This window comes from Rhinolophus sinicus, chromosome 1, assembly GCF_057876585.1.
Source record: "Rhinolophus sinicus isolate RSI-liver-muscle chromosome 1, RSI-T2T, whole genome shotgun sequence".
Lineage (NCBI taxonomy): Eukaryota > Metazoa > Chordata > Mammalia > Chiroptera > Rhinolophidae > Rhinolophus > Rhinolophus sinicus.
The window spans coordinates 44,072,220-44,096,176 of record NC_142501.1 but is presented as its reverse complement, the minus strand read 5'-3'; the positions used below and the strand labels follow the sequence as shown (position 1 = coordinate 44,096,176).

At 33.5% G+C, this 23,957-nt stretch overlaps 1 protein-coding gene across 1 annotated transcript in view; it reads right to left on the bottom strand.

Annotated features, from left to right (window-relative positions):
* The window catches only part of ALG10 (ALG10 alpha-1,2-glucosyltransferase), a 285,651-nt gene that overhangs the window by 218,912 nt on the left and 42,782 nt on the right, over positions 1-23,957 (bottom strand). The window contains exon 2 of the mRNA XM_074325841.2: positions 5,881-5,996. The gene's annotated coding sequence lies outside the window, so the exon portion shown is untranslated. The remainder of the gene's footprint in view (positions 1-5,880; positions 5,997-23,957) is intronic.

Below are 23,957 nucleotides of genomic sequence, written 5' to 3'. Positions count from 1 at the left end.
AAAGACACTCATGAAAGAAGACTTCCAGAACTGCTTCAGAAAGTGGCAAAAAAATGAAATAAGTGTGTTCAAAGCGAGGTAGAGTATTTTGAGGGGGATTAATGGTAATGTGTCTTTTACTGTAATAATTTTTTTTTAATTTAAACACTCACCATATTGTTTGATCAAACCTTGTAGCTGAGATATATTCCACTTAGTTTTACTCAGCATTTTTATAGCATCTCAGAATTTATAATGTGCTCTTACATATACTGTATGTTCACAGCCATATTATAAGAAATATAGGCAACATCATCACCCTAGATAGGGGAGGCCATCATTACAAATTATTAATGAAGAAATTAAAGTTCAAAGAGTTTTCTGTCTTTAACTTACTCATTTATTACAAAATCATTTTATGAGCACATTGGTACTGTAATGGGCTTTGAGAATAATGTACTCAGCAAGATAGATATGATTTCTTATCTAATGGAAATGACATTCTAGTGGAAGATTCTGATAATAAGTAGACAAATATGATTATTCACAATTGCAATAACTTATATAGAAACCGAACAATATGTCGTAGCAAATAACATTGAATATGGTTGTGAGGAAAACCTCTTTAAAGAGATGATATACCACTGAAACCTGAAGGTTGACAAATCATTAACCACTCAAACTATGGGAGAATATTGTTACAGGAAGGTGGGGAAGAATATTAAAGCTCTATGACAAAAAAAGAGGTTAGGTAATTGGAAACTATGGAGTCATGGAGGCAAAATGCAGGCCAATTTTAACTATGGCTTTCAGCTTTATTATATTTTAATTTTGCCTGTAGCCAACTCTGAAGCAAATGAAATATAATCCAGAAATCTCCCAATGGGGAGATGACAAGAGGTCTTACTTATACTTGGAGGTCACCAGTGGTTACCATGGGTTATGTTAATAATCAGTTTCTGACCTAAGTAGCCATTAAAGTGGCTAAACTATTTTATTAAAAATGCCACAATCATATTTTATAGTCAAAGGGCTTCAGTTAATGCAATTTTTCTGGAACAAGGAAAGTAAAATAGCACAGTAATCAAGAGCATACTCCTTGAAGACGGAGACCATGATTTGAATACCAGCTCTGTTACTGGCTATATAACCTGAGCTTTAGCTTTATTTTCCATAAAAAAGATCTATACTGCTATCACACAGGATTGACATAGGGATTAAATGAGGGAAGGGATGTAATGCACCTTAATATAGAACTTTGTAAGAGAAAAAGTTTCTGTCTTATCTAACATGAATTCTTTCTTTTTCATTGAATGTGTCTGGTCCTCTCCTAACTTTCCTAGACCTATCTTGCCCCAACATGGCTGCTTTTGAGAAATAATTTTTTTCTTATTCTCAGTCTTTGGATATGAACTTGTTTAGTTTAACATTTTTTATCTGTTCTACACAGAACCACATAGGGATTGGGCTGGTTAGGTAGCTGCCTGAAGAATCAATTCTAACTACTCTTTATCCTAGGCAGTACATAGCTTCATCAAGTTTATTATCAGATGAAAATTTATGTTTTGATACTATTTTAGATAAGGAATTTTGAAGAGTGTCCTTGTTGAGACTGCATCATAAGCAAAATATGTCGTTATCACTGTCAAGGTTTGTATATATAATGTATTAAAAATTTTAAAGGCAGTTTGAATAAATTTAGTAGCAAAGAAGGAATTCTAAATTTGTGTGATGAAATAAAAAATGAGAAATTGGAAAACACAACAAGTAGGATTCTGTGTTGTGCTGCATTCAGTAGATTTTCTTTTAATTTAGTGAGCCATAGTATTTCTCAGATTTGGTCATATTTAACATTCCAAATAAGATATTAGATATCACTAAATAAGTTCAAGATTATATGAAAAACACTAAAAACTTTCTATAATAGCTCTCACCAAATAAACAGTGATACTATAGAAACCAAATTTATAAGTCTCAGAAAGAAGGTTTGTAGCCCATAAACTATAATTCATATATACTTTCAAACACATAAAATCAAGTTTATCAGTGCTTATACCATGTCTAAAGTTGTTTCGCCATTTGTACAATGAAGAGCCTAGCACTATTCAAAAATGCTATGCAATACAGTTTATTATACAAATTATGTTAACTTTGAACTTTAGTTCCTTAAGACACAACAGGTCACCTAGCATCTGTTTTGTTTTCCATATTGGTAAAGCTAATTTTATAATATAAAATCTCTAATCACTTTGCAATGTGTAGAGACTTTCAGTGGTACATGGCATGAAGCACTTAAATAATAATACCTTTGATCTACTGTTAGGGGTGGGGGAAGGTTTGTTTAATGATGTTACATAGGAAATGTTTTGGTGTCCCTATTTCTGCTCAATCAGAAAAGAGTCTTAGTACTAAAAAGAGTACCATAAAACACTTCTTTTATCACCACACAGGTGTAGAAATCAACATACAAACACAGCATCCAGAGTACTCAGATTAAAACAAAGAGTTGGGCACAGTCATTCCAAGAAAATAGCTAAAGCAGACTATACGCATTTTGCAAAACATTGTAGAAGGTTTTCTTCTCTGGATAGAGACTTGTAATTACCCTGTATGTCTAATCATTTGATCCTCCTTTAAACCAACACTATTTACATACACATATTTCATTTATTATGTAGATGGAGGGGGAGTAAATTTCTATTGACAAAAAAATTATGCTTAATGTTCAAAATAAGAACTGACATGAATGTTATATAATATTTTGTCTTGTTTGAATTTGTCCTCAAGATTTTAGAGTTACAGTATATTCATGAATAAAGAGATTTCATCATTCAAAATTCATCAACATCTCTAGATATTTTCTTTACCTCTATTCCTATAATGCTTGTTCATTATTCATGGGTTGGGCAAATACCATCCGTGTTGTGGTATAAATAGAATATATTGGACTGACTGTCTTCAGAAAGTCTGTCCAAACACCATAAATAGAGTCAATTATTCATACTGAATTAGGAAGAACCTTAAGATCTACCTGCTGGCCAGAAGGTCCTAATGGAGACGCTGTCAATAATTATTTAAAAAAAAAAAAAAAAGAAACAAACGAAAAAAAAAAAACCTCTTTCTAGGGGCATCGTGTGTACCCTTGGGACTTACCTTCTTGTGTGGAAACCAGGCATTAACTTGTCTTCCTCTCAAAAACACTGTGACCTGCACCTTAGGAGAGGTCATAAGAAACATTCAAGTGTTTAAGAAAACACTGTCAGTTAATTACGTAACCCTCAGATGACTGTGGAAATCTCTCAAAAATGAGCTACCATTTAGTTAATTGGAGGAGCTACCTGGAGGGATAATAGACTTGTTATGTATACAAACTGTGTGGGCAGTTATCACTATAGTGTGGTCACCTAATTAGAAAAGGTGGTATGAAATTTATTCCTGACTTTAGCTAAATAATCCGTGATACTACCTTAGTCCTGGAAGCCATCAGGTCAGGCTTGTAATGGATAGATAGATGCAGATCAAGGCAGGGACTGTGCAATTTCTAATACCCTCTTCTGTACCTGGATTAATGCCTTGGGCCAACTAGAAGGTCAATACAGAAGCTGAAGGAGAAGTATACCCAACTTTCTAAAATAGGTTCTAATGGTTTGTGAGTTGTGTTCTACTAATTGGATCTGGGACCTGGAACACATTGTTGAACTCAACACAGAAAGTCAACATCTCCTGTTTGGAGTCCTGTTTTTAGTTGCCTTAATTAAATGCTTTAGGAGACTAATTAACAGATTGGTCCCAGCCTCTGTTGGATTATTCATAGTCACCAACATTCTTGGTAAATTTCCGAAAAGCCAAGATAGTGTAGAAAAGAAGCATGCATATAATTGGGAAACAATTCTCTGTTTGTCTCTTCCATTGCTGCATATCTTGCTACTGATGTACTGTCTCTCCTTTTTTCTTGGACAATCTTTTCAAGGATGCTTCTATCATGAAGAGCCTTAGAAGATAATGCTACTACCTTACACAGCAAAGGACAGGCTTGCATACAGCCTTGGAAGATAGCGATAGTGTCTCTCTCTAGAGCAAAGAGCAGTCATGCTTACTCTCTAGTATAATAAATATAATATTTCCCTCTGGGGTAAAATGATAGGCCTCCTTACTGCCCATTATAAAAGATTTGGTTTTCCCCAGCTTGGAGTCACTCTTCTGTATCATAACTCACTGTTTGTCCAGCATCCACCTAGGTCCATGTATGTCGATCCAACAAAACTTGGTGATATGAGGAACTGATAAAAAATATGTTAATACTCATATTGACCATTGTGTCATAGTAATAAACTCCTTTCCCTCTGATCCAAGAGTCTCCTATCTTCTGCCAACATTCATGGAAGTGTGGCAGGTCAATGTCTTAGCATGGATGTAAGGCAATATATCAGACACTTCACAGTTCTTGATGTTCAGTAGAGGCAATACTCAAAAAAGAAGGGAGGTATCATTCTATAGAACATAATTTATTTTGTATCTAATATAGAAATCTTACTGAAGCATTTCTTTTTCCATTTCGTTTATAAACCCAGTTTGCAAAATCTATTTCAAACATCTGCTATTCTGCTGGTTATTGCCTTAATTATCATAATAAAAATGTGATATGTACTCACCATGCATATGAGAATTCTATTTTTAATAATTTGAGGATTTTGCTTTTACAGTAACATAATAAACTTGCTAAGGATAGGCTCCATGACTCCTACTTCCTCTCTACCTCCCCAACATACTTTGCAAAAGCTGATATTTCATAATTAAATTTTTAGATAAATGAAAGACATTTTATATTTCACCTGGATTTCTTTATAATGTCCTAAGTCTTCCCAAAGAAATCTGACAAGTTTTGAACCACAGAATAAATTTATATAGCTATAAAACATCAAGAACATGGAAAGGAACAGAAAAAGAGATCCAGACAGCTTATAGATTTATTGTTATTATTCTCCAAATGGATTAAAGAATGACTACTGTATGAGAGAAAATTAAGCTTTGTGACATAACTAGCTGGAATTAGAGATTTAACTACTGGTTATTAACCATTTTCATATAATTCTAATTTTTCTGGGAGTTGAAATCTTGACCTTGTTTTTATATAGCCAATGTTGTTTTTTTACAGTAAAGCTAACCAAATTCCAAAATATATAAGCTGGATAATAAAATATTGTTTTAAGTATATCTAATGTTTTATGAAGATTATAGATCATATTATAATTGGATATGTATTGCACTGAAGCACATCATAGAAGAAATTGTACTTTCTTATATACATATATATATTTCTAAATATAGGAATACACACACACACACACACACACATAATTTGCAAAAAGAGAAAAGTGTGCATGATTCTGTTCTTCCTTTATATTAAAAGCCCATAGTCATTCCATTTGTATATCACAGGATTTCAGTATTCCAGTATTACTCTCAATCCATTTGAGAAGACCACACTAAAATTCAGTATGCAGACAAGCAAACATGCTATGTTCTTTTAAACCTAATTATCCAAGTCTTCATTAATATAAGTACAATAGCACAAAGGAAGCAGCAGTATTCAATTAAAATAATTATGAGACCTACAGCTCCCCCTAAAAGAGCACAAATAATTATATTTACAGGTTTTCTGTCCCCGTTAAAATAAATGTCTGTGTAGTAAATCTGAAAGTCATAATACAAGTTGCACAAAGCTAAAATAATTCTAGGCATAATATCCAACCAGCTCTGATGCAAGTAGTTTTGAAGTTCTATCTATTTTGGAACATTTCTTGGCAGTGATGGCTTGGTGGCCATCGGTATTTCAATAGCAAGTCTAGGAGATTGTCTTTGCACAGCAGTCTAAGCAACATTGGAAAAAGTCAGACTTACCCATTGAAGAGTTGGAGTAGGGCTGATTGAGAAAGTGGAACTCTCTCACTGGAAGCCACGTGTTGTGGCCCACTATTCTTTTTTGCTTCTTTTTTCTGGGACCACCGTTGGAGAACCTAAAAGCAGTTGATGTAAAAATGGATTTCACTGGGTCGAATGATCTTCTCAGAAAGATTTGTTTTCCAATTCAGCTTATGCCTTAATTAATAATATACCTGACTCTCCTCTCCATTAGTTTTCATAAAGTAGGGTAAAAGGTTTTAGGTGGGAATAGAACAAAGAAAAAATAAAGCAAATCTGACTAAAACAAGGTCTTCTCTTTACCTATCACCGCACTTTTGTTTTTAACATTTTTAATAAGAGTTACTGTTGCCATTTCTTATGTGGTTCTCCTCACGCTCCTTGAATGCCATGCATCATCCATTTCATTTCATTTATAAAGAATTTTTGTTGCTCTTTCCTACCTATAAAACTATATCCGGTGTCTATAATTGTAAAGTCAGCTGAATAATTTTTAATGAGAATTCTAATTCTAAATTCTAACAATCTGTTTTTTTTACAAATGAGTTCGTTGTGGTTTTTTTTTTAATGAATTTGACCACCATATAACTGAAATGTGGTAGGCAATTTTCACAATTCACTGACTTTTCTGTGAAAAGTTCCCAGATAAGTGTACAATTTCCTTGTTTAAAAATTTTTATTCCCTAGATAATTGACAGAGGATTCAACATAAAATTTTGCCACCATTTGCTCTATAGAAATCACTCTGTACCTATACTGTAGGTATACAATTAGAAGTAGTCTAGTATATAACAAGTATAAGGATTAGAATGATGATAACCTAAAAACAAATTTCCAAATCAAAATAAGGGGGAAGACGTGAACAGTCATACTGTTCATGTTGTTATAAGGTGTAGAGGTTAGATAAGAGTTAAAGATGTAGTTAGAGAGATCTGCATTAATTTCCCTGCTTTATGTTTTCCTAGCTAGCTTACTTTTGACAAATTACTTATCTTCACAAAACCTGTTTCTTGATCTGTAAAATGGGCATAATACTAGCACCTCTCTCATCAGGTGGTGACAAAAATTGGTTACTTACTAACGTTAAGTAACTAAGTAGAAGAACAGGTACTAATACTTTGATCTCACTTAAACTTAAAGCTCAATGTCTTTTTTTCCTATTATAATAAATAATTAACTGTACTTTTATATTCATAATAAAAGTAATTATTAAATTAATTAAAATAAGAATTATGACTATTAATGTCTATTGATGTCATATAAACTCTAGTGTCACAATTAAAGCATGTTAGGAATTTTCATTATTCTTCAATTTTTAGGCAGACATCTGATGACTTAAGAGCTATCACAAAGCAGACCTTGCTCCTTGGTCCTAGGATCAAGTATGTAGGTAAAGGCAAGGACAAAGAAATTACACCTATGTCTCTAGAAGTGAAGAGGTACTGAGTTTTAAAAGTTATAGGGTTCTAGAAATGCAACTTGCATAGGTAACTTCAATAAATAGGGTTTTCAGAAAATAAGTTCGTTTTAATAGAATGTGTTTTGTGTTCTTTAATCAAAAGAGATTGCCTAAATACCTGAAACTAATAAATAAAAAAATTTAAAAAAGAGATTGCCTAAAATATTAGAAAACGGCTGTGAAAGTCATGCATGTTATAAATTAAAAAATCTATGTAGAAATTTAGATAAGTACCAAATAAAATTTTAATACTCTTTGAATCAAAATTTGCTCTGGAGATGCTCCTGAAAATTTTCCATGAAAGGAAACAATTTATTAATCACTCACAATATTCTGGGCATTTTCCATTCATTAGTTTATTTAGTATTCACAGCAACCACAAAGGCTTGTGTTATTTTCTTCAAGTTTTCAGATAAGAAATGTAGTAATTTGGGAATTGTTACACATCTGGTAAGGGTCAGAATCAGGTTTTTCATCCAATTCAATCTTACTTTCAAGTCCCTGCTCTTTCCACTTTACCAAGTTTTCAAAAACAAACAAAGAAACAAACAAAAAAAAGTCCTTTGAGATACAAGTTGATGCAACTCTGAGAATACATTAAGCATACTAACAACAAAAGCCTCTGTCTTCTGAGGAATGCTTCAAATAGAAGGATACCTAAGAGGAAAATTACATTTCAGTAAAGCATAATATATTCTCTCTGAATTTTCTTATCAATTTTCAACTTTCGGTCTGAAAACACAGACATTTTAAGTACAAAACAAGGTTGTCTTTGATAGTCAAATGGCATGTATGTGTGTGTTATGTTCTGTTGGCAACTATATGAGTAAGTGACATCCACAGTGTCCTGTCCTTAACAGCCCTGCTCAGCTCCTGCAGACTCATGCCTATGGCTTCTTTTATGGAGACAATCCATCTCACATGTGGTCTTCCTCTTGTGCTGCTGCCTTCCATTTTTTTCCAGCGTGACTGTCTTTTCCAAAGAACCCTGCCTTCTCAGGATGTGCTCGAAGTAGAACAGCTTCAGGGTTGTCACTTTTGCCTCAAGCAATGTTTCAGGCTTAATTTGCTCTAGGATCCACTTATTTGTCTTTCCAGTGGTTCAGGGTATCCATAGAGCTCTCCTCCAACACCGTATTCCAAATAATCGATTTTGTTCTATCAGCATCTTCACTGTCCAACTTTCACCTCCATCTGTAGTAATTAGGAATACAAAAGTGTGGATGATCTTAGCCTTAGTCTCTAATGACACATCTTTCTTCACAATGACCTTTCTTAATTCTTCCATTGCTGCCCTTCTGAGTCTCACCCTTCTCTTGATTTCTTGGCAAAGGAAAATATAATAAAGAATTAACATGTAACTCAGCTACAAGACTAGCATGTGTGTGCTATTTTTTTATATGACAATGTTAAAATAGTCTTTAAATTTATATTTGACATGTGCAAGTAAGCAAACAATTTACTGGCTCTAGTTTTTCCAATTAAAAGCCAAACTTACTCACCTACTCTACAATTTCCCTTGTTTGCCACTACAGATCAGAGAAAATGGGTCCTCTTTAGGCTCTCTCTTCTGATCATAACTCCCTTGCTATTGTTAAGGGCTGATTCTTTAAATGAAATATAAATTCCTATTATACTACAGCATTTCACATAAAGGACATTAACGACCCCTCTCTCACACATGGTTAAAATGTAATTATTCCTAACTCCTTTGGTGAACTAAATTAACTCCATTGGTTAACTACAATTCACGTCTAATTCATCCTTGCAGGCTCCTCAGGATGCCATGCAGCATAGAATCAGTCACTCCATGGGGGCATTACTGAGGTTTGTATTTTCATGATGATGGTAGGTTATATGCAGCATCTTCCCTGATTATTCTTCTAAGGCATCACAAAATCTGACATATTCTGAGGGATGTAATTTTGAGGTCTCAGTCAGTTACTTATCCAGGTCCAGAGTTCTTTTGTGTAAAGAATCTTGCTCTTGCCTACATTACAAGAAGCCACACTGCTTTATGCAGGTGAAATCCATCAGAAGACATGGTCTAAGCTGCCCAGTGGTTATTATTGAAGAATCAGCACTGCCCAGGGTCATGTGGCTCCCACAATATTACAATGATTCCTAAATCAGCAACATGGGGTATAAACAACCAGAAAATGAGATCTTGTGTCTGCTTTGCAATGCCTAACAAAAGGTACCTAAATAATAATAATAATAATAATAATAATACTTAGGAATAAAAGTTAGGAATGCTGTATTTCCAAAATGAGTTGATTCTCAGCCCCATCTGGCAAGCTTTTAAAAAGGCAGATTCCTGGGCTTCACTCACCATCTACACATCAGACCCTCCCTGTGATGGACTAGGAATCTCTTCTTTTTAATGTTTTCCAGGCGATGCTGAGATCAGTCAAGCCCTTTGGGAACCCTGGTGGATATTATTCTCTAGGTATAATAAGCTCCAGATTGAGTTTGTCTTTGTACTGGAAACAGAATGGCCTTCCTCTTCACAGCAGCCCCTTTTCTGTCATGTCATATCTTTGACTAATCAAATTATCCTTTGGGGGTGGCAAACTCTGCTCCCCCTCAGTAGCTTGCTATCATTTAGAGAAAAACTAATCTGCTTCATTGCCACTCAAGATAGTAAACAAACTCAACTATTTGCATAGCATGCAATTGAATGCGTCTTTCATCATTATTTTTAAATATCACATTTCCATTAAAGTAGAAAGAAATTAGATTTTTCTATAATAAACTATGAAATGCATAAGAAATATAATATAAACAGTATAAATGATGTAGAAAAATATTCAAATGTCTATTGGAAGCCCCAGTGGTTTACAATCTAAACACTACTAATTATAAATTTATAACTAATGTATTATTAATTTTGGTGTTATTTAAATTATTTCTCAACAAATATTAAAGATAATCTAAACTGACTAAATTTCATTTAAAATATGGGTTAATTATACAACTGTATGACCAATATAAAGGCTTCAAGTTAATATAAGCCTGACAGTCATTCCAGACTGCACTTGGAGTTTTTTTTGTTTTGTTTTTGACACTGCAGAGGCTCAAACATCTGTACTTAGCACTAAACATGGAACTGCAAAAGGAAAGGCATTCAACATCGGCAGAAAGTGGACCCAAAGAGAAAATTTTCCAAAACTGAAAACTACTCACATTTTTAATTTTTATTTTAATTCTGTGACAAAAAAAGAAAAAAAAAGTAAACCCCTTATAGCCTCATTTTATGGCCTATTCACCATTTCCAGAACACTCTGTTTGTGCCTTATTTCTGAAGGGTATTCCCTTTTGAAGCATGCCCCACTCTAATGTCTCATCTTGCTTTATCTGATGAATTTCATTTGTCATCACTTTGGGCTCTAGTTAGTGTTTCATGCAGGATCCATGTTTAAATGTGAAAGAGTAGAAAAATCAAATTAAAGAAAATAATATCAAGGAAATTAAATAATCATCGACATTAAGGCTGGAGCATCTATTAGGTAACAAGCTGTGTCCTTACTAAAATAGTATTGGTTCTGACTATATAAACTTACATTGCAAAAGGCTAGTGAATATAGCTCCAGTATAAACAAAATTCAATAAAAAATTATCCCTGTTAAAAAAATCCTGAAAATTATGATATAATAGAGCAAATCCTTTTTAGTCATTGTCTAATGACAACCTTTATCATGTAGAGAGAGTCTAGAATTCCTATTATATTAACATAAAGGTTCAGCTGCTCTTCTCTGATAACTCATGGAATCACCGGTCTTCGAACTACAAGGAATCATCTAGTTCAATCTGAGAATTGCAATCATATGTGTTTATTAAACATTTAAATATGGGCATTATTTATATATTTAAATTGTTCCCATCATACTGCCTGAGATTTGACATCATTTATTATAGCATTTCACAAAACAGAGGTCTGTCAAACTTTAAATCATGTTTTTTTTAATATTCATCATTCCAGATTACTTGCATTCAAAGGATATTTAACTTTTCTTTTACTACTCTTTTTAGATAGGGCATACTAAAAAAAATAGTAATAATAATATACAGTTTCTCCACTCTTAACCATATAACAACAGGTCATAAATTATTCTGAACTCGTTAGCAGATTAGACAAACACTGGCTCAAAACCAAAGAGTATTCTTAAAACATACAAAGAAACACATGAAAACTTGACCCCCAAAACAACCAAATCAAATAATCTCTTCCTTGCCATCCATCTCTTCTACAATATAACACAATTTTTAAAAATCATGTATATGGGGGTTGGCTAGGTAGAAAAGAGGCATGACAGTTTGAAAAAAAGTCAGTATTATTTTCTCAATTTATTTTTTAATATTTTAAATCAATATGTTTTAGAAAATCAAATCTAAAATTGTACTAAAGTATATATTATGACTATCTGGAGTACATCCCAGAAATGCAGGTTGGTTTAATATTCAAATTAATTGATATAATTCACCATATAAACAAACTAAAAAAGAACACATAAATGGCTGAAGAATCAAAACTCCATTTCTGCATAGTCCAAACTTCATTTCTAATATACACTCTTAGTAAACTTGAAATAGAAGGAAACTTTCTATACCGGATAAAAGGCATCTACAAAAAATCTGCAGCTAACACCATATTTTATGATGGAAAACCAAGTGCATGCCTTCTATGTTAGGAGCAAGGCAGGATGACTCATCTCACCACTTCTATTTAACATTATACTAAAGATTCTAGACAGTGCAATAAATAGTAACATGAAATGAAAGACATCAACATAGGAAAGTAAGGAATAAAACCATCTTTATTTGTTCTAGATATGATTATCTAGGTAGAAAGTCCTTCAGAATCTACAAAAAGCTACTAGGACCTGTACGTGAGTTTAGTAGGTTTGCAGTCAATAGTATATGGAGGGGAAGGGGCGGAGATTGGTATTTCTACGTACCTGCAATAAAGAATGAAAATTTGCAACTAGTGAAAAAAATATTTCTAATATCATAAATACATGAAATATTTAGCAAATTTAATGGAAAAAGGTGCAAGACCTGTACACTGAAAACTACAAACTACTGCTGAGAAAAATTAAACAAAGCTTAGTAAATGGAGAGATATAACCACATTCATGGATCAGAGGACTCAATATTGTTTAGATTGTTAGTTATCTCCAAATTTTTCTACAGATTCGGTATAATCTAAATGGAAATCTAATGGGCCTATATATTTTTTAATTGACATACTAATTCTATAATGTCTATGATAATACAAAGTACGTAGAATAGCTAAAAATTTTTTTAAATAATAATTTTGAAGAGCTTATATTACCTAATTTCAAGAATTATAAACTTCAGTAACACATATAGTGTAGCATTAGTGTGAAAGTAAAGAAACACATAATTGGAACAAAATAAAGATTTTAAAAATATACCCTCACATAAATGATCAACTTATTTTGAACAAAGTACAAAGGCAATTCAATGGTGAAAGGATAATCTTTTCAACAAATGATGTAGAACAACTGGATTTCTACATGTAAAAAATGAATCTCTATCCATTTCAAATACTATATTAATAAAAATGGGCCATAGGCCTAAATGTAAAATCTAAAAGAATAAAACTTCTAGAAAAATAGACAAGGAATCTTTGTGACCTTGTATTAGTAAAACTTTTCTTAAATATGAGAAAAGCGAAACTATACAAGAATTAATGAATTGTACTTCATCAAAACAAAGCACCTTAATCTTCAAATCACAGTTAAGAGAATGAAAATAAAAGACAAAGACTCAGACAACATAATTGTAAGCTATATTGATGAAGAACTTGCATCTAATGTGTGTGTGTGTGTACACACACACACACACTAAATATAAAACATTCAAAATGCAATTATAAGAAAGCAAATAACCCAATAAAAACAAACAAAAAAAGCCAACATATTTGAACCAATACTTCACCAAAGAAGACGCACAAATAGTAAACAACCACATACACAATACTCAACATGATTAGTCATTAGGGAAATGGAAATTAAAACCACAATGAGATACCACTGCACATCTATTTGAATGGCTAAAATGGGAAAGACTGACTATAGCGTATCTTGGCAAAGAGGTGGAGTAACTTATTCACTGCTCGTGGAAATGTGAAATGGCATAGAAAATTTAGAAAATAATGCCATTTTCTTAAAATTTAAACATACATTATTTCACTCTTAGATACTTACCTAAGAGGATTGATAGTAGAGTACCTATACACAAAAACACTTCAATATGAATATTTATAACAGTATTATACCAGCCCAAACTACCCAAACACCCATCAAGAGAAGAATGGATCAACAAATGTTGATATACACATCATCTTAGTTCAGGCTGCTATAACAAAATACCATAGACTAGGAGGCTTATTAACAACAGTACTTTATTCCTCACAGTTCTGGAGGCTGGGAGTCTGAGATCAGATTGCCAGCATGGTCAAGTTCTGGTGAATGGCCTCTTCTGGGTTGCAGACTGCCATCTTCTCATTGTGTGGTGGAACGCAGAGAGGGGAAGCAAGTTCCCTCCTGACTATTATAAAACCATTAATCCCATTCATGAGGGCTCTACCCTCATGGTCTCATCTAATCCTAATAACCTCTCAAAGTCCCCACATCCTAATACCATCAAATAAGAGGGGATGGGGGATAGTGTGTCAATATATGAATTTGGGGACAAAAGGGGCACACAAACATTCAGTCTCTAGCACTCATATGCTGGAATATTATTCGGCAATAAAAGGAACAAATTATTGATACACACAACAACATGGATGAATTTCTAAATAATTACACTAAGTGAAAGAACCCAGACAACCAGAATACATATTGCATGACTCTATGTAATAAAACTATAAAATGCAAACTAATCCATAGTGACTAAAAGTAGATCCATGTTTGCCTGGGGTTGGGATGAGAGGATGCATGATAGAGGAAAAGACAGAGGAATACAAAGGAATTTTGGGAGGCAACAGACATGCTCACGATGTTCACATGTTCATTGTGATAATTTCATAGGTGTATACATATGTTAAAACATAAAATTGAACATTTAAATATGGCAGTTTATTGTATGTCATTTGTGCCTCAATGAAACTGTTTAAAGACCACTAAGTATAATAAATAAACTGTATTGGTCTATTCTAATAAAAATACAAAATCAGGGTGCTTTCTGTAGAAAATTATAAACAACTATTAAAATATAGATGTTGCAAAGGTAATATTAAAAAAATTGTAATACATGGTAGGCCTAGCCTTCTCATTAGCCAAACTAAAGATATAATTCAGTCACTCTTTAATTAATATTTTAGGTGAAAAAAGAGACTAAAGAGATGAGACAGAAACAATATTTTTGGTCTTCCGTAGGGAGTGGGAATGAAAATGATAATCAGGGAAAGAGATAGGTTGAGCAAAGCAACTGAAATAAATTGGGACATGTTAAGACTTTAACACACGTCATTACAGGCCCTTAAAATTGCAAATCCAGGGCAGTAATTTAGGTAATCAAGAGTGTTAAGAACTGAAAATAGATTGTGCATGTGTGTGTGTGTAGCCCTTTGTTTAATTAACAGCTTCTACCTTCACATATCCACCCATTGGCTCAGACACAATTTTGTGGAAACTTGGCATTTTCTTTTATACTAATCAGACTCAGATACATTGTGCAAACTTAAAAGCCAGAATTTGACATCAGAATTGTTTCGTATGTCTGTAAAAGTCCTAAACTTTCCCCTGGCATATACACTTCATAGAAACTACTCAAATTTTAGCACATACCTATAATTTATATCTTGCTGATTTCCAAAATGAACCAGAGACAACTCACTCTAAAAGATATGACTTTAATTGAATAAATTGGAAAAAAAGAATAAAGAAATATTGCTAGATTGAATTATTGAATATAAAATTCACCTGTTTTACAAAAATTTAAGATAATTTTATACTCTTTACATAATGAAAGTAAATATCAAATTTAAAGAGAGATATTTTATCAATACAAATTTCTAAAATAGTTCATCACCTGTGACAGGGCTTTTTACAAGTGGTACTGATTCTGTTGATAACTATTTTTATAGCAATGGTTTTATGGGATATAAGTTTCTAAACTACATCTCTTTTAAGAGCCTGAAACCTAGTTGGAACACGTATTCTTCCAAAAGGATTTTGTTGAGCACTTGGTAAACACTGCCTATCTTGCTTCTTATTAATGAAAGGACTCATGAAATGACTAGGACAATTATATGCCCTGATTTTTCTCAGGACAGTCCCAATTTCTGCCTGTTACCCCTGCTTACTGATTAATAGCAACCTTTCACTTTCAAGAGTATGTCAGGTAGGGTGATAAATTTTATGGTTACCCTGTAAATGGCTTACTTGTAAGATTTGGTGGCAAGTGTCCTCAGACACATAGAAATGTAATAGATCCACAGTCCTTACAATTGTTAAATATTAGGCTCTTTAAAAAATTGAGGTTATTTTCTCTTAATTGATAACAATCAAGTAGATTTGAAAAATATTAATCTGAACTAAACAGCCATGTGAAAGATACTAGAAAATCCAAATTACGTTATTTGTATATCTTTTAGGGAAGTACTTTTTCTCTGTCAGTTCTTTTCCTTGCTCCTGGCAACACCACTGTTCTTTAAAACATGTCATTGTTATATGCAAATGCCCTTGTATTTAAATATATAAATATTGTTCTGGCACAGTGCCGACTGATAAGAATGTTGGCTAATGTTTTCTATGTTGAAATTCATTCAGAAAAAAACTGAGAATAAATGTGCACTTTTTGACATGTTAAGGCTATCATTTCATTGCCTCATTTGGAGTTTTAATTTTAGCGGCTAACAAAACTGTAAGTCAGAATCACAGTGAGAGAGAGGTAATTGATGCTCTGCCACAGGACAGGAAGTTCATGTTGCACAGTAGGAAGGCTGCTGGCAACAGAAGACAGCAGGAGGTGCAGACTTCTCCCATCTATCAAAACTTATCAGGTCTGCAAACGGTGCAACTGAGTTTGCTGACCTGACCTTTATATTTCTGTGTGTGTAAGTAAAAAGACAAATATACTAGTTCCTCTTCTGAAACTTCAGTTGCATAAGGACACAATTTTGATTTTCCACAAATGCAGTCTACCTACATATTATTGTTTCAAAGCATTCTTTGATTTCCTGGTTTAAGACACGTCGCTGGTCAAATATTGAAGTGTTTCCCTATGTATGTATGGGCCCATGTTCTGATGTAGCACCAGGGTTCTGGCTGCAGAGGTAAGATACGAGTTTTACTCAGGACTACTATTGCTAGAATGGCCAAAGGAGGCCAAGAAAGAGAGCTGGGGTGAATGCCAGGGCCAAATATTATTTGAAGCTTCTAAGAGAAAAGAGTGCCCGAGAGAGAAAAATAAATAAGAACTAAAATCACTGCATAAAGTCAGTCAAATATAGTTAAGGGTAAAAAAAATAGGAGCAATTGGTGGGCATTAAAGTCCAATTTTTATGCAACTGGAAATGACTTTTGATGACCCTAAAATGCTGAGTAGGGTCCCATACTAAAGGCAACAAAAATTGTTTTTCAACATAATGAGATTTATTAAGCACCCAGCTGTTTGAATTAAACCATATATGATAATTCAGTCTGTTTAATAAGGAAAATTAGCTGTTTTGCTTTTCTTTTTTTGCTACATTACACACATGAAAGACATATAGTCCTTTTCCACCTACTGTAACCAGGACCTATTCTAAAACAGCAATCATTATCTATTGAATATCTATAATGTGCTAGGCACCGTTCCAAGCAATGGTGATAAAGAAAAAAAAAGAAAGAAAAAACACAGCTGTTATGAAGCATATGTTGTAGGGAAAAAGATAGACAATATGCAAGGTAAATAAGGAAAATATACACATACTAGATAATGATGATCATCAAGAGAAAAATATAAACCCGGAAAAGGGATGGGCACTGACATTTTAGACTGGGTAAGGAAGGCCTCCTTGGAAATGTGACATATGAGTAAAGACACAAGGAATTGAGAGACAGAGTTTTGTGGATATCTGAGAAAAGAATACTCCAGCTTGAGGTCACTGATGGTTCCAATGCCCCAGGTAAAAAATGCTTGACCTATGAGAAGCACAAATGCGTTAAAAACAAGAACAGGAAAAGAGGGCAGAGTGGTAACAGGATGAGACTGTGTGAGAGATTATAAAGAGACTTGCAAGGTAAAGAAATGATCTGGCTTTTCTTCTGAGTCACATGAATAGCAATTACACTGTTTTAAAGAGGGGGGGGCATGTGATACTGACTTACATTGTAATAGAATCTCTCAGGCTTCTCTAAGGATGGAAGAAGGAAGTGGGGAAAGAGTGGAAACAAAGAAACCAGTGAGGAGCCCATTATAAAACCAAAGCAAGAGTTGAAAATGGCTTGAACTAGGATGATATCAGAGGAGGTGGTAAGAAGTTACCAACGTCAGGATATAATTTAAAGAACACCTGAATTTGCTGATGTGAATGAGTGTAAGAGAAACAGAGGAGTTAAGATAAATCCATGGTTTCTGGCCTGAAAGATAGAATTTCCATTCAATTGGATTGGGAAAACTTGTAGAAATAGAAATTTTTTTAACATAACCAAATAAGAGTTTTATGAAGCTGTTTGTTAAATTTAAGTTTTCATTTTTCCCTAAAACAAAAAGAAAAGTAAAATAATATCCTTCACCTCAAAAACGAGAGATGATTCATATCATCAACCAATGGCAAAATGATACTGGGGTGAGTAATTGTATTGTAGTGAACTACAAAAGTTGGAGAAAATGATAACATTTGAATTAAAAATAGAATTATTTATTGTCCAATTTGCTAAGTTTTCACTTCCAGGAAAATTATTTGAAACAAAACTTTTTCTTCAATGGCTGTACAGATTTTTCCTTGATTCTAGATTTAGAACTTCTGCTTCCAGAAAAATATGAAACACAAACCTGACTATGTACATCTCTGCCTACACATGACCTCCAAGATTCTCATGTACAAGATGCCCAGGTTCCTTAGGATGACATTTGAAGCTATGACCTGGTCTCTGTCTAATTTGGATTATTAGTCTCTAGACTAATTTACTTCAATCCCTGCCTCACTCCTTTGAGAAAACAGGGCATGTTTTCTTGTCTTCATGCCTTTATGCACCAACTGCCTTCTCTCTACCACCTTTATCTAGTTAAAGCTAACTCTTTCCAAATACTACTCATGAATTAGCTACTTTCAGCGGCCTTTCCCCATCCCACATATCAGGCTAAACGTCTTCCTCTGGGCTACCAAATCTATACACAGAGAAAAGACATGAAGCTGGTCAAGGGTCAAAACGCCCATGTCCCAAGGCCTAAATTTTTCTCTTAATTTCAGCTGGGACCTCAGGTGAGTACTCATTTAACCCTCTTAAGTTTCAGTGTCCTCATTTGTATTTCAGGAATAAAAATAGGAGCCACTTCATGGAGTTAAAAAGAAAGAATGAGAGGGAGCCTCAGAGTTGCTACTATTATTATTATTATTGTAATTAATAGTATCCATTGTGCCACTCTGAGGTCCCATAGAAATGAACATTTATTAGGTTTTCAATAAACAGTTGTTGACTGGAACTGTTCTCTTTTGCATATCTAACATTATTTTTAGTTGGAACGCAAGAAACGACGTCAAATAGTAGATGCTGTAAAACTAAAAAGTTAGAGTTATGTAGATTCTTGTCAAGATTTAATTTTCTTCAGTTATTATCTTCAGTTATACATTATCTTCAGTTATATATCTATTCAATATATTTACATATTTTCATTTAATTTGTCTTGAGTAATAAATTTTAGAGGTAGATAACTGAAATTTATTATCGTTAGAATATTATGCTTCTCTAGTATAATTAAGCTGTAAAATCTGTCATGTCTACAGGAAAATCAATTTGTCTTAAATCTTTAAAAGTTATGTTTTCATTTTATGTAATCAAGAAGAAAAATTAAGAGTAAGTGTCTAAATTCACTTTATTTGCAAACAAAAATGGATCCAAAACTGAGATTTTACTCAGCTATTTTCTGCTAACAGCTTTGAGCAGCTCATCTCAAAATTCCTCTCATCTTTTTATTCAACACCAGCTTCATTCCAATGCTGTCCTAGTCACTTCCCCTTCTTATGCCACCAACTCCAGCCCACTCCTACCCTCATCACTCTCAGGAGACGGTTTCCTTCCATGCTTACCAGAAGAAATAAATACCATAATATTCCCTCAACTTCCTGCCCGACTTTGACATTTCCAGATAGTCTTACTGGGGGCTGAAGTAACTGTCTTCCTTAAGCTGACCCTGTTCCCCACCTCTGAAGAATTTCTCATCAGTTGCCCTTTTCTTTCTTCTGCATCTTTAATCTTTCTCATTACAATTTCTTAAGTTCCATCTACAAAACTGTTCAAGGTCTCATCGGCCTTAAATAACTTTCCTTTAATCTTTTTTCCTTTTCCAGCTCCAGCCCCATTTCTCTCTGTTCATTTTTCTACAATATTTTTTTTTAAAGATAAACCTACATTTATTCTGTTTGTATTTTTAAACTCTCACTCATTTCTGAATCTTACTACACACGTGGTTTCTACTTTCATACTAAAATTATTTGTCTCGTCACCATGGCATCCTAATTTGCAACTGCTACTTATAATTGTTTCTCTTCATCACATGTCTATTTCACCTCTCTGTAATATCTATTTATTTTTGGTTGCGACTTCTTCCGAAATTCTATTTCCTTATTTTCCATGACACTGCGCTTTTCATCCACTCTTTTTCAGTCTCTTCTACTCTCTAAATACTAATGTTACTAAGTATCTGTTCCTAAATTCTTTCCTGTCTAAGATCTACCCTAAGCCACATCATGACTTTAAATTCTATCTATTCACCAAATACTTTTAAATCTGTAGCCCCAATTCTCTTTTCTTTTCTCCAGATTAGAATTTTCTTGTGAGCTACAGATCCACATTCCCAAGTACCTACCATGTTTCCCCGAAAATAAGACCTAGCCGGACAATCAGCTCTAACGCATCTTTTGGAGGAAAAATTAATGTAAGACCTGGTATTATATTATTATATTACATTACATTATATTATTATACTATATAAGACCCGGTCTTATTTTCTTATAAGAAAATAAGACCGGGTCTTATACTAATTTTTGCTCCAAAACACACATTAGAGCTGATTGTCCAGCTAGATCTTATTTTCAGGGAAGCACGGTAGTAGGCCTCTCTAGATGGACGTTTTGCATGCATTATAAACTTAAAATTTTTTAAATAAAATTACCTCCTTCCAAACCAGCCTCTTTTCCAGAGTTTCTTAGCTCTGCTAAGGGAACCACCATCCTACCAATCCACAGTAGTTAAAATTCTGAAAGCCACGTTAGATCTTTCTTTTTCTGCCTTCTAATCTATCTGTTCAACAATTTTTGTGGATTCTCTCTGTATATGATATATATGCATATGTGTATGCATGTGTATGTATTCTACCTAATTAGAATTATTCATAGAATCATAGAATTTAATAACTTATCTGAATATAGGATCACTGTACAAAAATATATTTGTTTTTAATACAGAGGTAAGTACAGCTAGAAAAATAACTTGAAATATAATATGCCTATAAATAGCACAAGAATTGTTTAAATCTTTATAGATTAAAATATAATTTTGAAAATTTTAAGTCCTAAATAAATGGACGTTTTTATTAGGCTCATGAACAGAAAAATGATATCATACAGATATAAGCTCCTTGAGGTAAAATACTTATTCATCTTGTATTATCTATAACATATAGTTGAGTGCATGGCACCTAGTTGCTACTCTATAAATGTCTATTGAGTGAAGTGGGTGGGTTTTAGAATGTCTTAAAAATTAGCTAATCAATGGATATAAAATTTTATTTCTGCAAGATTAATAAGTGCTAGAGATCTGCTGTACAACATGTGTCTATAATCAACAATACTGGATTGTACATTTAAGTTTTATTAAAAGGATAAATCTTCTGTTAAGTGTTCTTACCACTGTACAAATGCATATCAGAGTGAAGATGAGATAAGAAGGCACATAACATAAATTCACTTGTCTAGCATGCTCTCAGTAATTTTCCCCACAGTTTAAACCTAAACTATCTTTAATTTCTTTTTTATCTAAAGTTATGCCACGATTTGAACAAAAAAGGACAAAGAGAAAGTAAAAGGAAAAAGTCAGGACAGAGCTTTCACTTGAGCAAGACAAAGGTCAGCTGTCTGGTAAGCCCGTAGGAACAATGCAGCAAGAACTTGGGAGAGGTTAGGAAGGACTCACAGCTAGAATGGAATTTGGCAATGGGCCCACTTCTTTATTGAGGCAGCTGTGCCTTTATGTGTCCTCCTGGTGGCTAGCTTAATTTGATCCTGCAAACATACAGAGACAAGAATAGTCCTTAACATTGCATTCTACTAATAACCATTTCTCAAACACAGGTCTCAGAGAACCAACACCATATCTCCTACACTTATGTTGTGCTCAGCCAATAAGACAGAGAAGTGACCACAGAATAAAGAATTTTTCTTCTTTTGGAGGCAGGTGAAATTAGAAGGGTTTCTCCTGTAGGCCGAATGATGAATGAGGAATCATCATCACTACCAGGGGAGGAGTGGTGCTAGTAAGGGCAGGAGGTAAAGATGATTCTTCTTTAAATTCCTGAATACATTTTTTCTTCTCTGATTTGATGACGATAACCCAATTCACTTGAAAAGAAAGTTTAATAGGTGAAGAAATGAAAAACCCTGCTCCTCCTTTGACACAACTGAAATAAAGTTCTAATAAAAGAATGTGTAATAAAACAATTCCCAGTAATACAAACTATTTTTAGACTTCTTTTCCATTTTCCTCCACACCTGAAATTTTGCAAATTACCAATAACACTTGGTTTGAGAGTCCTATTAAAGGAACATGGAACATTAGCTATAAAAATAAGTATAAGCCCATTTGTGCAGAGCTTAAAAGAAAATTGCAATGGTCTTACTAAGAATCGGAAGATAATCTTAATGAGAATGAGCCAGCAGACCTAAAAAGAAAATGTGAAATGCTTCTTGCTCTTTTTCATCTCATTTCAGCTTGATATTTTTTCTGTGTTCCTCTGTGTTTTGAAGACTACTCAAAGTTTATGAGCTCTAGGAAAATTTTCAGTTTTCTGTATATTGAGCTGGGGAAGAAGAAAAGAATGATAGAGATGGGAAGAAGAAAAGAATGATAGAGATGGGAAGAAGTGAAAACTTTTTCCCCAGGCATATGCATATTCTTTTGAAGATGTTGACATGGCTGTCTGTGCAGGGGAAATTATAAAAAGGTCAAAGACTTATTTTCTATAAGCTTAAGATATAACCTTACTCTAGAAATAACCTTGGCTTATTTCTAATATAACTCAATCACAGGCCAAGTTAAATTTTTTAAAGCAACAACAGCATTACCTGGGTTGCATATTATTGCACTTTTAATTACATAGGGTTTTGTTTAGTTTTTGGTTTGGGTTTTTGCCACCAAGTATAGGAAACAAAGGATATAGCTAATTCTAAGTCTGTTACTGACTTATCACTGGTTTTTGTTCTGTTATTTAAGAACAAAAGCTAAGAACATGCCTTAGTTTCCACATTTATTAAAGTGAAAAAAATAAATTTCATTTTCTTGTACAAGAATATTGTCAAAGCATTTAAAATGCCTTGCATCAAATAAAATACCTGAGTAAATAGGAAAATGAACATAAATAATACTGCTAACAATTATTCAGACTCAATGTCATTTAAAAACAGGACTTATTTGAGGGAGGAAAATTGTAATTGAACCTAGCTGATGTTAGAAGGGTCAAAATTGCCAGGATATCATCTTGCTTGACCCAAGAACTTCCAATGCAATTGTGAATTTTAAGCATTATCTTCATTCCACGAGACCAATATTACCTTAAGATTAAAACTAGACAAGGACGTCACAGGAAAAGAAAACTAAAGATCAATACCTGTCATGAACATAGATCCAAAATTCCTCAAGATATTAGCAAATTTAATCCAACAATCTATAAAAAGAATTATATACCATGACCAGCTGGGATTTATTCAAGGTATACAAGACTGGCTCAGTATTCAAAAACAAATTAATGTAATCCATCATATCAACAGACTAAAAAAAAAAAAAAAAAAAAGAAAACATGATCACATCAATAGATACAGAAAAATCCTTTGACTAAATCCAATAGACATTCATGATAAAAATTCTCAGTGACTTAGGAATAGAAACAAACTTTCTCAATTTGGTAAAGCATATCTACAAAAAACATACAGCTAACGTCATACATAATGGTGAGAAACTCAAAGGTTTCCCACAAGATCAAAAACAAGGAAATGATGTCCCTTCTCACCACTCCTTTTCAACATTGTACTAGAAATCCTTGCTAATGAAATGAAGCACGAAAAGGAAATGAAAGGTATACAGATTGGGACGAGATGATCATGTCATCAGAGATGACATGAACATTTCTACAAAAAGTCTGAAAG